The sequence below is a fragment of the Ambystoma mexicanum genome, chromosome 13 (genome assembly GCF_040938575.1).
Source record: "Ambystoma mexicanum isolate Mex_15411 chromosome 13, UKY_AmexF1_1, whole genome shotgun sequence".
NCBI lineage: Eukaryota > Metazoa > Chordata > Amphibia > Caudata > Ambystomatidae > Ambystoma > Ambystoma mexicanum.
This window is the reverse complement of record NC_090938.1, coordinates 220,549,685-220,566,396: the sequence shown is the minus strand read 5'-3', so window position 1 is coordinate 220,566,396 and position 16,712 is coordinate 220,549,685.

The following is a 16,712-nucleotide window of genomic DNA, read 5'->3' as shown; positions in this document are numbered from 1 at the left end:
TTCTATCCGCGCCACGCATTTCTTTGCAGGCGTGTAGAGTGCACTTACAGGTGAGGCCCAGGGACTGAGTGGGAGCTCCTGAGTTAGATGCTTCTCCAGGATGCACACCTAGTTGAACTATTTACCCTGTGATCAAGCTAGGTTAAATCTGGGGCAGACATGGCCAGTGCTGAGAAGTGCTGGAGCCAGAGGCGTTGCTAAGGGGGGGTGGCAGAGGGGGCTATATAGCGCTGGGTCTTTTGGTTGTAGCCCTGGATAGAAGCTCAGGCTAGCTAGCCCCGAGTCTCGACAGTACCGACATTATCATAGCCCGGGATCTTTTCCAAACATAGCAGCACCAGTGGAGTAACGTTGCTGAAAATGTTGGGGGGGACATGTCATCTGGAAAAAAAGCCCTATTCAAATGAATGGGGACAAAATCGTGTGCTATGAAAGTTAGGGGGGACAAACACCCCTGTCCCCCCCTAAAATTACGCCCATGAGCAGCACCGTTGGCTGGAGCTTTGGCAACAGCTGTTGGAGCCCATATGCAAAAGTGGTTGAAGCGGTAATTCACTTACTTTATACCACAGGTGGGAGACCACTGCCAGAAGGTCACTGGGTTTCTTTTGTTCTCACGACTGGGAGAGGAAGGACGAGTGTAGCAAGACAAAACAGAAGGGCCGGCAGTGGTGTTAACATTTCTAGGAATTGAACTGGATTCAGTGGCCATGACCTCACGCTTGCCGCACGACAAGGGGAGCAAATTGGTGGTACTGTTGGAGAAAGCGGTGGGGGCCAAGAAAATGATGCTGGTGGAGATGCAGAGATTGGTTGGGCATCTGAATTTTGCATGTAAGGTGGTGGCCCCAGGGCAGACGTTTTGCAGGAACATGGCAAGGGCCATGGCGGGAGCAAAGTGCCCACATCATCGGATAAGAGTATCGGGGGCAGTGAGGGAGGATTGCAGAATTTGGCTGCGCTTCTTGGAGAGTTTCAATGGAGTGTCAATGTGGTTGCAGGGAGACCCGGTAACATGGGAAGTTCAGATACTCTCGGATGCAGCCGGTGGTTTTGGAGTGTTTTGGGGGGGAAAATGGTGTGCGAAAAAGTGGCCAGCGAGGTGGTTGAAGGAAGGGAGGAGTATAGCATTTCTTGAATTTTTTCCATTACTAGTGGCATTGGAGTTGTGGGGGAAGGAGTTGCAAAACAAGAAGGTGAACTTCAATGTCGACAACGAATGCGTGGTCCATGTGGTGAACAGTCAGTCAGCTAGGGATCAGAGGGTGGCAAGACTGATGAGAGAATTTGTCCTGCGTTGCATGGAATGGAATGTGGTGTTTAAGGCAACACATGTGCCGGGGAAGGATAATGGCATCGCTGATGCATTATCTCGTTTTCAATGGCAGAGATTCCGTGGATTGGCTCCAGATGCAGAGAAGGAGGGGAAACAGATTCCGGAGGAGCTGTGGAGGATAGGAAGCTGAGAGCGCCTTCATTGGTGGAGGGTTCATTGGCCACGGCATCTAAGAAGTCATACAGGAGGGCCTGGGAGGATTTTATTAGAGGAGGAGCTTGTAGTTGGAAGGGTAGATGGGATGCGGAAGAGCGGAGGAGGGATGATGTCACAAATTTCCTTCTGAGGTGCATGGACAGGGGCTGGTCAAGGGCAACGATAGCAGGAAAGCTAGCAGGGATTGCCTTTTACGGGAAATGGTTTTGGGGTTTTCAACCAAGTGGGGGGGAGATGGCGAGTAGGATGTTGGAAGGATGGGCAAGGGAGAGTAAGAGGGACAAGGATAAGAGGAGGCCGATATCGGCTGAATTGCTGCAGAGGTTGATTGAGGTGGTGGGGGGAGTTTGCTGGTCGGTATGGGAAGGGGAACTGTTTGCGACTTGTTTTACATGGTTATTCTTTGGGGCTTTCAGGGTTTCTGAGTTGGTCGGGGGAAAAGGGGGGGTTGGGGGACTGCAATGGGAAGATGTTCAAATTACAGAAGAAGGTTTAGACATCAAGATTAAAAGGTCCAAGACGGATCAGAAGGGAAGGGGCTCTTGGGTTCTGCTGGGTCGAGGGAGTGAGGTTTTATGCCCAGTTCAGGCAGGCAAGGTGTGGAAGGAGCGCTGTGGGGGTAAGTCAGGCTTGGTTTTTCAGCATGCGGATGGATCGCCGGTTTCAGCGGTACAGGTGCTAGGGGTATTGCGGAAGGCGCTGGTGATGGTGGGAGAAAAGGCTGAGGATTTCGGGACTCATTCTTTTAGGATGGGCGCAGCATCTGAGGGTACCAGACTGGGTTTTTCGGAAGACATGGTGAAAAGATTGGGGCGTTGGAGGTCGGGGAAATACAAGGGGTACGTCAGGAATTTTGGAAAAGGGGAATGTTGAAGAAAGGTGGAGGAGGACTTTGTGGGCAAAATGTTGTTGTAGTATTATTTTTGACTCGTCAGTAATTTTTGTAATTTCTGTTTCAGGTGCTGCGCAAAAGAAGGGGGAGTTGGCGCAAGTTTGGATTGTTGGCCATTCAATTGTGAAGTGGGCTGGGAAAGAGGCGGAGAAAAGGGTGTTTGGAAGGCAGTTGGGGTGCAGTTACAAGGAAGTGGTGGTGAGATGGCAAGGTTTGGGGGGCGGTGGGATCAGCTGCTGCCCATATTGGCAGGGATGAGGGAATGCTATGGGTTTCCAAGGGTGGTGATGCTGCATGCTGGGGAGAATGACCTGGTGAGAGCTACGGGGGTGGCTCTGCTAAAGAAAATGAAGAGGGACCTAGTGTGGGTGCGGGATATGTGGCCTCAAGCGGTGGTGGTGTGGACTAAGTTGTTGCAGTGAAGAGTTTGGAGGGGAGCGAGAAGTGAGGGAGCAATAGAGCGGGCCAGGAAGGGGATAAACAGGGAAATGGTAAAATTTTGTGCCTCGGTGGCGGTGCAGGTCATGGACCATAAGGAAATAACATATGAGGGTTTCCTTATCTTTAGAGAGGATGGGGTACACTTGTCCGTGTATGGGAATAATCACTACCTGGGGGACTTGGTTTCTTGGCTGGGAGACTGGGTAAAAAGTTTGAGGTAGAAAAATTTGGGGTTGGGGGGGTTGGGGCAGAAAGAACTCCTCGGGGGAGGGTTTTTCTGGTGCCGGGGGCATGGCCCCTTTTGATGTGGGGGGAGGGAAGCACAACGGGGGAATGACACGGGAAAGGAGGGGGTGGCGCTGTTTGCACAAGCAGGTCACCCCGGGGGAACAGGTATTGAGCCTGGAGGGGCATGGCCCCTGGGAGAAAGCGGGACGCCTGGAAAAGGGGCAAGGAGACAGTAGGATCCAAGGGATCATTAGGGAGGAAATTGGTTATTTAATTATTTAATTGTTGGGGGAAAATGAAAATGAAAATGTTTAAGTTATTTAATTGTTCAAATATCTCTTTAGTTTGTTAGGCCATGGAGCCAGTTAAGAGTTTTGATTGTAAGCTTTGGCCTGTCACATTAAAGCGACCTTTTCCACTTTTAAATGAGTCTGGGTTTTTGTGCAGTAAGCCAAAAGGGGAATTACACCGGCCTACAGCAGGCTGGAATCTCCCCAGACAGTCTACCTTGCAGTCAGTCATCCCTCAGAGACTAACAGCCTCTCCGAACTCTGCTACAAATTGGTGGGCTTTTACCCGTGTAGCAGACAGTGGGCTACACAATATGTCACTATCCTCAGACTGGTCATAGTCTACATTTGGATTAACCTCAGATAAGGGGCTTGCATCCCCCAGATGGGACACAACTAATGTCGGCCATTTGCTGAAGTGCTCAGTCCTGTACGTCTGCCAGGTTCTCAAAATAGTGGCTTTGTTCACAGTACATGTTGTACAGATGGACCAGGGCTGATATTATAAAATGGCTAGACGGGTAGTGTATTTACAAATCACCTTAAGGGCACATACACACTGTCAACCCCTCAAAATGCATTGCACCTTTGCACAGAGGCATTATCCCTCCAGTGGCAACATGTGCCGGGGCACTGCTCTTATTTTGTTTTGAGTGCAGCATCTGTTCAGGGTCCAAGGCAAAAGGGCAGCTTCTCTCCAGCAAAAACCCATGATGGTGTTTCCAAGGCTAACTCCTTCTGCCAGCAAGTTGCATTGTGCACCAGTGATGCCATCTGGAACAGCGTCAGGTTGGCAAATTGAATCCTCCTTCATCAAAGGCAGATCCATTTTTCGGTGACTTGTAATTAATCTCCTCTTAACACCACACAGAACCCCCTGTTGGAATGCCACCAGTTTTTTTTTCCATGTTCCACCTCTGATGCGAACTGGCAGTGCTCCTAATTTATGGAATGACCTAGATTAGTTAATTGTTTTGAAACAGCTCAACTTACCACAAAAACGACAAAGTGAATGTACCTATTATACATGTTCTAATTAGTTTTTCTTCATTTTGTAAATTCTTGGTTTACATCTCAAATTTAGTCTCTTTCAGCTAATATATATATCAGATTTGCACTTTTCCCAGAACATACAACTGGATGCAATGGGCCATCATCTGTAAGGTGACAAACAGAACAATCCCAGGGACGTCTCTATGGGAGGGCAAACGGGGCACGTGCCCCAGGCCCCCAGGCTGGAGGGGGCCCCCATGGAGGCCGGGGCTACATGTTAATTTGTTGGTTGGGTTGGGTTGCAGAGACGTTTTTAATGGGAGGGCAAAGGGGCACTTGCCCAGGGCCCCCCACCTTCGAGGGGGCCCCAGAGGGCTGTCTGATCGGAATAAGTAAGATCTCATTGTTCACCAGTCTTAAATAGCACACATCAGCCTTGATCAATTCATCATGTACAGTTTTCTGTGATATACATAGTCTGTGTGTTCCTTACAGCACAACTCAGTAGCAATAGGCAACACTGACAAGCATATTGATACTCTGAGTGCCACAATGATTCACTAGTTAGCTAAGTGTGTGAAGCACCAATTGCAGAGCTATGTGTTCATATGCAAAATTAGAATATCACATTGCAGCAAGGCTTGCTGAGCCCTTCCTATGTCTGATAACCCTGCCTGCAGATGTACTTGGTTTTGCAGAACAACATCTACTATTATCATTAATGTACCTGCACCAGATAGGGGTTGCTTTAAAAACCAACATATCATGCGCATGCTGAAGGTCTAGGAATTGGTTTGTTCAGATGGGATGTTGTAAAACCTAGGCAATCACCTCCAACGATGGCATGAACTTTTAGTCTAAGAGGTGAATAAGTATCCAAATTCAAGACCATGGAAAACATTTGTTCATGCTTGTATCCTGGATTTGCCAGGAGATGATACAGTGATTCTGGTCAAATCATCTAATTAATATATCTCACATTACTGTGTTGTCCTCTCTGAGGTTTGCCTTCTTGCATGCTGCTGGTATCATTTAGCCCATTACTTGATCTTTCTTTTTATGTAGGCCAGTTGGGTGGAAGGGTTGGTAGACAGAAGAGAGGGGACCAGATTATGCAGGCCTCGGGCAAGCATATGTTAAGGAATGCTTATTTGACACAAAAAAAAAGGTTTGCCTGTTGGTAAAGGCCAAATGTTTTTATGCACTTTTATAGAAGAAAATGTCACAAGCCATTGTTTTGGAAGTATTTAAAGCTTTAAAATCAAAGAGACAACCCCAGAATAACTATGTTAAATCACATCGATTGGTATGCTGGTAATTATATACTTCCCTTGATGATGGAGAGAATGAAGCTAGAATCATTCCCATTTTGCATAACACCCTTCTATAATATTTTGTTTAAAAATGGTCATGTTTGGTAATGTGATATGTGCACTTTCCAAGTCCGATTTTATAAAATGAGATTGTTTTAGTGCATGGTAAGAACTGGAAAAGAAAGTGTTCAAATGCAGAAATTGCAGAGTTGGCACACATCCCAGCTTCACCCCTTCACCCCTTAACCAATGTGTGATCCTAGGCATATCATTTATTCTTGTATTGCCTAACCTCTCAATATTGCCAGTCCCTAAAACTTTCAAAATTGTCAGCCCTTCAGAGTCATGTCCTTCTCATGGTATGATCTTCATAAAAGCCTTATTGATGCTTTCACTGGCTAAAGGGTTGCTTTCACTTTAATAGTGAGCATATTTATATCACACACCACAGGCATTTGTTCCTTTGATATCTAATAGCAACACTATCTGAAAACCATATCCCACTTCTAATCTCAGTTTGTCTGGATAAAGACACCCTCCTGGTAGCTTCTAATCTGCATCCACTATCCATGCTACGGTATGTGTAGCTTTCTCCTTCCTTCCAATTGGTCTCCTCTATTTATGCTTGAGCACCTTTGAAGTCTTTGAGGCAGGTAATCAGAGTTCTCTGTCTATTATGTGTTACATGTACCGTTTACATACAGTCCTGCATTAATACTACAGGCTGCATACCTTCCTGGATGCCATTGATAAAAAGTATACTGTATGTACTAGAACAGAAACCTCTTTGTAGACTGCTAATGTTGTTCTTCAAATGCTACTTGTTTATCATTCTGATTAGAGCAAGAATGAAAAGGGTAAGGGGACTTAAAGGGAGTAAACGTGCTTATTATGTTGCGAGACAGCAAACCAACCTATAGGTTGTGAGCGTGACCGGTGGGGACTGGGGGGTGCAACCAGTATTCTTGATTGGACATCGGTAACAAGCCACCCAATTCTGTCTATGAGCATATGATGAGCATAGCGATGAACGCAGGAGTGGGTTGAATGGCAATCTCTGCCGATAAAAAAAAAAAGAGTTTTATCGTTGGTACCTATTTTCTTAGACAAAAATGCTCTGGATACTTTTATGGTAGAGGAGAGCGAAAGAGGACTCAATGCACAACAGTTAATCCAAAGAACCATGTCTATTGCATTAACTATAGTAGGACAAAAATGGAAAACAAAGTAAGCCCACTCTCCTTAAACATAGGTAGGGAATGAGTATTCTATGATTTCCCACTCCTGGATCACCACTGGGTAACTTTGCCAGCAGCAGCACGCTACAGCAGGGAGCCCAGAGACATGCTGGCAGCACGCTGCATCCCTCTGGTCGCTTCCCAATTACCTAGGGCTCTGTCGTCATGCAGTTTTGATCGGCAAAACTGACAGAGTTACTCACCATGCCACTGAAATCCTTCATTTATGTCTCTCTAGGCTGGACTATTGCATCAGCCTCTTTCTCAACCTACCTTCCTCTACTGCCCGCCCTCTGCAATTAATCCAGGACAGGACTGCGAGACTTGTCCTTGGCCTCCAGCCCAGGGACCATATCTCTCCAGCCCTGAAACCTCTACACTTGCTACCAGTGGCTGGATGGATCAAGTACAAGACCCTGTGCATCGTCCACAAAGCTTTCTGGGGCCGGGGTCCACCCTACAACCAACTCTCTCTTGCTAAATAGCTTCCCTCTCGAGCCCTTTGCTCAGCTAACTCAAACTCTCTGAGGCTCAGACGCTTCTTCAGGCAGAGAGTGGGGGGCAGATATCTCTCCTCTGCAGGTGCCTCCCTCTGGAATTCCCTCCCTGCTCCTCTCAAACTTGAGCCAGACTACCTGAAGTTCTGGAAGCAGCTCAAGAACTTCCTTTTCTCCCCTGCTTTCTCTCTCCCTTGCTGAACTACCTGTCTGCTGCACCGACTGGTTGCCTAGCTACCCTCAGTGCCTCACTGGATACCAGGCTCCTCCTTGATCAGCCCCCCTGCACTAACTCCATGCCTTACCGCGCACTTAAGGGCTGAAACTGCAATCCTACAGTCCCCTACCTCCTTTCTCTTACCCAGTGCCGCGCTGCCCTGGCTTCACTTACTCAGAGCTATGCTGCCCTGATTGCATTTCCCCTTTTTCTCTCCTTAGCACTTTCCCCTCCCTCGCACTTGCACAATCTGAATGACACAAGACCTAGTAAGATCGCTTGCCTTGTCTTCCCTCTGTCAACCCCCCTTTTCTTGTCACGCCTAGTAACACTTGTGTACAGGCGCATTATAAATGACATATATTATATATCATATCATAGAAATTCCACCTTCTGCAATGCAATGGCACTGGGGTTGTGTCTCCATTCTGTACACACACTTCCCAACCACCATGCTTGAACCATCATGTTTGTTCCAATCTGTGATGTATGTCTGATCATATTTCCTCTTGCTCTCTCTTTCCAAGTTTTCTTGTGTTCCTCCCCTGGGTTTCCATCTGCCTCTTTGCACTCCACCACTTGACCCTGCCAAAGTGCCGAGGAGATTTTGCTGGGTATGGGGTCACTCTCTGGTAAGGTGTCAACTAATGAAAAAGTTCATCATGGGCAGCGCAAAAAGAGTGCACAGCAGAAAGTCACTCAATTCCTGGGTCAGATTGTCTGGGGACCATTGATTTCTTCATCAATCTTGAATGGATTTTCAGGCTGTCGTCACTCCAGCCCCCCTCCCATGAGGTATGGTTCAGGAGCATCTCTGTTTCTCATTAGGGCTGTGTGACAAATCTAGCAACCTTGTCACTAATCCACCCTAGGGAAGCTACGCTTGTGTGGCCAGGGAAAGGCAGTAGCTACCTGACTCTGACCTAAGAGTGGTTATTTGTGGGAGAACCACGTGGGGGAAAAAAAGCTCCATAGGGATAAGACACACTTGATCTTGTAATCCCGCTAGCCCAGTGACTGTTCCATACCGCTGCACTTGCTTACTCCTCCCCCTGCCTCCTCTCTTCATGTTCATGGTGCTGTCTGTTTCTCCCATCTATTCCAACTGCTTCTCTATCAACTATCCTTCCCTTCTCACTAAGTCTGGAAAGAAGACGTTTAAAAAGGATACCTTGGCCTCCAACCCTGGTCTCCCTATTGCTGATACCTATACCAGCACTTCTTCCAGACAGACCCTCACTGACACCCTCTTTGTTGTTCCTTCGCTGGATCTATGGACCCACCATAGGATCTCTGTGCTCTGTCCTGTCTCCTCCTCTCCCATAAATGGTGGCACTCGCTGGGAAGTCCTCATGGCTTCTTTTGACATCCTTTACATCTACCTAAATGGCATTGTCATATTCCAAGGTCCCCAGGCCAATCTCCTCCTCTTCGATAGCCATTTCCCTCACCTTATCAACTTCCTTTCTTCTCCGTCTGTCCCCTCCTCTCATTCCTTGGCTAGCTTGCCCACTCTTCCCTCCTCTGGCCATCTTCTGGCTACCTCCACAACTCCGCAGGGCATACTTCTGATTTGTACCCCTCCCCGGAAGGTCTTTAAGGCCGGCAACCTTCTTCATCTTGCCACTCTCAACTCTCACTCTGCTGTCAAACACTCCTCTGACATCTGCCACCTCCTTGAAGAACTTGACCTTGACGTCCTTGGTCTTACAGAGACATGGTTCATGGCCAGCTCTGTCACGAGCTTGGACACTCTCCTCCCTGATGGCTACAAGATCCTCTCCGCACCCAGATCCACTCGCCCGGGAGGGGGTGTAGCCTTGATCTTTCCTGAGTGGATTCCTGCCACTATAATTCCCACTCAGATCTACTCCTCTTTCGAATGCCTCGTCTGCAGGCTCTCAATCTTTCCTAGCCACTCTTACTGTTGCCACTCTCTACTGGCCCCCTGGTCAAATCACCTCTTTTCTCTCTGAGTGGGCTGACCTCTCCTCCTCTCTCCTGGCCTCAACCACTCAACTCCTCCTCCTTGGTGACCTCAACATCTTGTCCCTTCACTTTGCTCTTTCGCGACCTCTCTGATCACCCCTCCCTCTCTATCCTCCCCTCTGGCCCAACACACTCTCCAGGGCACACACTTGAAGTCTTGATCTCCTCTAGCCTCCCCCTATCTATCCCTCTCTCCACTCCCCTATCCTGGAGTGACCCCTACCTCCTCTCCTCTCATCTCCCCCCAAGCCACGCCTACCCCAACACTTCCACCTACCTTCCTGGACTCCAGGCCATGAAGCGTGTGTCAGTCGAGGCTTTTGATTCCACCTTCTCCCCACCATCTTCTTCCTCTGGCTGACTCACACCCTGACACAGCCCTGTCTTCTCTCTATTCTTCTATTTCTGATACTCTTGATGTTCTTGCCCCTGTCGTGAGGATCCGCCTGAAGTCCAAAGCCCAGTGCAATTCCTGGTATGACTCTGACCTAGCTACACCTAACCATAGGTGTAGGGCGGCTGAGAGAAAATGGAGGGATTCCTGCTCATCTTCTGACAAACTGGCCTGTCGCCTACTCCAATGGCAATACTGTCTCTCTGTCCGTACCAAGAAGAGAGTCCACATTCAAGCCCGTGTCTCTGCGGCATCTAACAGCTCGGCCGAACTCATAAAAATTTGTAAGGAGCTTGCCAACCCTGCTGCAGTCTCTCGCTCTCCCCTTTCCTCTCAGGCTCTTTGCAATGCCCTGACCTCACACTTTATCTCAAAAACCCAGGACTTACTGTCCACACTCTCCTCCACTCCCTCTCCTCTCCCCTCTCTGTCGGTACTCACTGACCCACCTCCAGCCACCCCACACCCTCCTTCTCTTCCTTTCCTCTCTTCTCCCCTGATGAGGTCGCTAGACAAGTCTGATCTATGAAAGCCTTGTCAAAACAGGTTCATCCCTGTTCCTCTAAAACTGTTAAAGACCACATTGATATCCTCGCTCCAGCCCTTGCCGACTTCTGCAACCACCCCTTTGCCTCAGGATCCTTCTCCTCCCCTCTTAAGCACTCCCTTGTGCATCCTCTCCTCAAGAAACCCACAGCGGATCCCTCTTGTCCGGCCAACTATCGCCCAATTTCCATTACCCCCTTCTTAGGCAAACTCCTTGAAAAGCTGGCCATCTCTCAGCTAAACCTTCATTCTGATTCTGTTGGCTGTCTCCATGACCATCAGTCTGGCTTCAGATCCGGCAGAAGCATGGAAACTGCTCTCCTGAAAACCCCTGAAGATCTGCTTTCCAACCTTGAATCTAGCATTCCCTCTGTTCTCATCCTACTTGATCTCTCCTCTGCCTTTGACACGGTCAACCATACCACCCTGCTCAACCGTCTGGCGGATAACTTGGGCATCACCGATCAGGCTCTGGCCTGGCTGACCTCTTTCCTCTAGGATCGACCCTCCCAGGTCCAAATCTGCCTCTCCACCTGTGGAGATCCCCAGGGGTCTAACCTCTCGCCCTGGCTTTTCAACCAATACCTGGCAACTCTTGCTCGCTGTATTGCCATTTTGTGCTGAAACTTCCAGTGCTACGCAGACGACACTCAACTCATTTTCAGGCTGCCCTCGGCCACCTCCTCCACCTCTCTCATCACTCATCACTGATTGCCTAACTGCCATTCAAGACTGGTGTGCCGCCAACGATCTTTGTCTTAATGTCAGCAAGACAGAGATCCTACTCATTGTCACACCATCACCTTCCTTTCCCCTCACTCTCTGGCCGGCCTCCCTTGGCCGTCCTCCTATCCCCACCTGCGAGGCCAAGGACCTTGGTGTCACCTTTGATTCCACACTTTCCTTCTCTGCCCACATCACAGATGTATCAAAAAAGTCAAACAACCTACTGCACCTCCTCAGAGGTATTCTTTCTTTCCGCTCATTCCCTCAGAAGCTCACTGTCTCCCAAGCTCTGGTTCTCTCTAAGTTTGACTATTGCAACAGCCTCTTTCTTAATGTACCTGCCTCTACTCTCCGCCCTTCACAACTTATCCAGAACAGGACTGCAAGACTTGTCCTTGGCCTCAAGCCCTGGGATCGTATCTCTCCAGCTCTGAAATCTCTCCATTGGCTCCCAGTGGATACAAGGATTATATTCAAAACCCCCTGCATTGTCCACAAGGCTTTCTGGGGCCTGGGTCCAACATCCCTCTGCAAATACCTCCCATCTCGAGCACTCCGCTCCTCTACCTCTAACTCCCTCAGGGTCAGTTGTTTCTCAAAGAAACGAGCTAGGGGTAGATCTCTGTCTTCGGCTGGGGCCTCCCTCTGGAGCAGCCTCCCTGCCACTCTAAAACTTGAGGAGAACCATCTCCGGTTCCGGAAGCACCTCAAAACCTTCCTCTTTGCTTCTGCCTTCTCCTCTCCCCTGTTGATTCTACTCTCCCTCAGTACCATGCACCTGGCCACCCTCTGTCCTCTGGGCCCAGGTACCTGGTCATCTTGCCACCCTCACGCACTGCCTCCGGGCCACCGCCTGAACTGGGGTCTGTATCTGTACCCATATCCCCTTTTCTTCCTGCACTTAGAGACCTACATGGCCTGCTGCCATAAACCCAGCACTTGCCACTTGCTGGCTGCACTCCCATTAATGGTTGCCTTTTTATTTATTATTTTATTGTTATTTTTGTTTTTTCCTTCTTGCTCAGCACTCTCCTTTTGTTCCCCCTTCCATGTACTTCTCCACTTTTCCCCTCTACCCTGCACTTGCACTTTTCCAATGTCACTGGGCCTAGTAAGATCGTTGTTTTTGTTCTCCCCTGTTCCCCTTCCCTTGCCATGTCACGCTCTGAAACACTTGTGTATGAGCGCCATAGAAATAAAATATCAATATCAATATGTGACCTATCGTGATAGAGATGTAGAATATATATAGGTATTCCCAGTCAATCACAGTAAGAACCCCCCCCTTTTATACTGGGACGAAGAAGAGCAATGGAGCAATGAAGATGACTAAGATCAGTAAACCAACACAGCTGTCTAGGAAACCAAGTGTGCTGGTGACTAGCACTGAACATAACAAAACAAAAGGAGATCGATTGTGGCTGACACAAGAGACGTTCAGGAAAAGCAAAACGAAGGAGCCCACTGATCGATGGCCAACAGCAGCAGGAGCCGTACGCTGCAGGAAGAGGCAACGCAAGGGCCGCCTGCCTGACGGGATGTACACTGAGTCAGATAACCAGAGAAAATGGAGAAACAGACGCAAGAGACACAAAAGATGTCTGGTAAACCCAGGGAACCCGAATGGGTTACCGGAGTGCCTGCAAATGAATTCCGTGTTACAGCAGTAGCGTGAGGGAGGCAAAGCAAGGCCTTTGAGCAAGCTGGTATCTTTGCAAATAATACTAAGACATGGTCGTTGACCCACTGCATGTAAAGCAATGTTAATGTGGATGCAAATAATGGTGAAAAGGGGGCAGTAGTCCGAAACTTGAGTGTTATGAACTTTGGCAAAAGGGGATCAGCGACCCAATATTGGACAAAGATAATATTGTGGATAAAAGAAAGAATCAATATAGAGTACAAAAGCCCTGGCAGGTTAGTGAACCACTCAAACAGTGATGGGTCAGAGTTGTGAGGCAGACAACTTTTTGAAGGTTTTTCAATAAATGCCATTTTATTTAAAAAAAAATAAAGGTTGGGTAAACGACTCACTATCCCTACCCTGAGGAGAATTTCCCTGGTTAAAATAAACTAAATGAAACACTCAAACAAAGGATATCTTTCCCTCACACTCGTACGTAATATTAATCAATAAGGTAATATATGGCAGTTCAAAAAGGTAACAAGAAGATATACATATCATAGTTATTGGGGAGATGGGGAGCAGGTGCAAGTGGATCTAGGTCACCTGGCCTAAGACCCGCCCACCTGGTGCCTTCCTGCCTGCCGCTCTTTTTCACCACTTAGCAAGCCCCGCCCACCTGGTGCCTTCCTGCCTGCCGCTCTTTTTCACTACGTAGCAAGCCCCGCCCACCTGGTACCTTCCTGCCTGCTGCTCTTTTTCACCACTTAGCAAGCCCCGCCCACCTGGTGACTTCCTACTTGCCACTCTTTTTCACCACTTAGCAAGCCCCGCCCACCTGGTGCCTTCATGCTTCCCGCTCTTTTTCACCACTTAGCAAGCCACGGCCACTTGATTCCTTCCTGCTTGCCGCTCTGTTTCCCTACTTAAGGAGCCCTCCAGCTTCTTTTCCTTTGCAGATGGGGAGCAGGTGCAAGTGGATCTAGGTCACCTGGCCTATGCCCCGCCCACCTGGTGCCTTCCTGCCTGCCGCTCTTTTTCACCACTTAGCAAGCCCCGCCCAACTGGTGCCTTCCTGCTTCCCGCTCTTTTTTACCACTTAGCAAGCCACGCCCACCTGGTGCCTTCCTGCTTGCCGCTCTGTTTCCCTACTTAAGGAGCCCTCCAGCTTCTTTTCCTTTGCAGATGGGGAGCAGGTGCAAGTGGATCTAGGTCACCTGGCCTAAGCCCCGCCCACCTGGTGCATTCCTGCCTGCCGCTCTTTTTCACCACTTAGCAAGCCCCACCCAACTGGTGCCTTCCTGCTTGCCGCTCTTTTTCACCACTTAGCAAGCCACGCCCACCTGGTGCCTTCGTGCTTGCCGCTCAGTTTCCCTACTTAAGGAGCCCTCCAGCTTCTTTTCCTTTGCAGATGGGGAGCAGTTGCAAGTGGATCTAGGTCACCTGATCTAAGCCCCGCCCACCTGGTACCTTCCTGCCTGCGGCTCTTTTTCACCACTTAGAAAGCCCCCCCCACCTGGTGCCTTCCTTCACCATCACTGTCTTGTGGCCAATGGTGGATTTGACTTTTATGGACTTCATTCATTCGCGGTGCGTCACTCTTTCTCAACTCTCATGCTGGACTTCCTTTGCATCTTGTACTCATGGTGGCCCTGAATCATGCTGTTCCCATCTTCATCTTGTATCCTGGCTTGCAACATTATGTGTTACTACTGACTTCTGCAATTGTATTCGCTCTCCACTCTTGCTTCTCCACACTTTTTTATCTTACTCTCTTTTCTCTCCTCCTTTCCCTTCTCCCTTTTCCTATCTCCTCCCCTTACTTTCTTCTATGCAATTAATCTATCAGAATTGTCCCTGGACCTTATATGATAGCAACCTCGTCTGTTTCCTCCGCCCTCCCATTACTGTTTTCTTCCTCCCCACTGCCCCTCCAGCACTATCTGAAATGTCGTCAGGCCTAGTATGATAGTCGCTTGTTTTGTTCCTCCCCTCCCTTTCTGCACCCCTCTCCCTCACCTTTTGTTTTTCTCCAGCTCTACCAGAAATGTCGTCAGACCTAGTACGGTAGTCGCCTGTCTGTTTCCATTTTCTTGCCACTCTCCCCCTCCCTTCCTTATCTATGTTTTAGCTCTTGCACTATCTGAAATGTCGTCAGGCCGAGTGCGATAGTTAATTTCACATCCTTACAGTTCATGGCCTGTAAGAATGTGGTTATATTTTCCTTTGTTCCCTCCCTTGCCTTGAAGCGCTTTGAAACACATTGTGTATGGGCGCTATATAAATAAACGATCATATCATATATCATATCATATCATATCATATCATCATATTAGTAATATAACCATAGTCTTTGCTTATAATCTGGGTGAATTCCCCTTCCCCAGATTCAAGTAGGGTTCTGCTACCAGTTCCAAACAGAATTGAAGAAATCCTGGTTGGCAATAAAGTTCCAATATAGTTTTTAACAACAAAGTTCCTGCACTCCAGTCACTCAACAAAGAAAACAAAAGATTCCTTTTCATTTTTGAGCAAGAACAAACTTCAAAATGATCCCCTTCACATGCAGGATAGTTTCATAGTTCATCAAAAGCAACAATTGTCTTTGTCAGGATGATTTGCCACAACTGAGTATGCTGCTTCGAAGGCAATTTCTCTACAACGTGGTTTATGCATTTTATCTTCAGCCTGACATACAACATAAACTGTCTTTGTAGGATGTTTTTCCACAACTTTACAGCACTTCATCAACTTCTACCTAGTTTACTCTCATACCAGGCCTATGACTTCAAGGGTTTGCCATCCGGGTATACTCCCTTGCCCGGACAGCTTTTCACAAAAAGTGCTTCTGTGGTAAAGAACAACTTAGAATAGCTCTTTAACAGCTTTGCAATGTTCAGTATTAAGCAGCATTAAACTTTTAGCAACTCCTCAGAGAAAACAACATTCACAATGGTGGTCTTCAATACTCAGCAAATCATGCTCCTCTCCTTCTGAAATATTTCAGAACGGCAGCCTTTTTGCCACTCTATCTTCCCCACTTCAGAGTAACCAAATACTGGCAAGGATCAGGTCTTATTCTGTTTTTTCATTGGTTTTGGCAATGTGTGTTTATACCAGCAGTGAATATATGTTTCTCAATATGTGGGTAACAAGCTGCACATCCTTTGGGGCTTTCATTAGTCCCCCGTCACCTTTAGCAATGTCTGCTGGATTGGAATTGGTTTATTTTTGGTTTCTCTTGGCTTGGGCAATGGTTGACTGTATTAGCTTTTAACAATAGTCCCCCATTGGGCTGATGGGTTTTCCATAACCCCACATGCTTAATGTTACAGTCATGTGGCTTTAGCAAATTTGATTTTCTCTGGTTTCTGATAGTTTGAGATTCAAAAGAACTTCTAATATCACTTTCACTCATACGTGAGTGCTTCAAGTAGTGAAACGTCTGCCTTGAACACGTCAGCTGTCTTGGAGGGCTCCGGGATCTGTGTAAGCTAGTGAACTCACTGGGTAAGGCAAGCACGCCCAATCAGCTCACTGCTCACAGGTGTTCTACTTCTGTGGCTCCTACAACCCAGCAAACAGCTACTTCTGGATTGTGAAGGTCCACGCCACTCAAAAACAGAGCTTCCTTTGCTCCTCTGGCTTCCTGGTGCTCGCAACCACTGGAGACAGCATCCTGGGAAGGAAATCTTGCCTCGCGTTCACTTCCAGCTGCACAGCCTCTGCACGCTGGACCTCGGAAACACAGACCAGCTCAGGACCCACTACTGTCAACTCCTTAACAGTGGTCTCGGCGTGACCTCCCGCCTCCAGCTTCTGCATCGGCTGA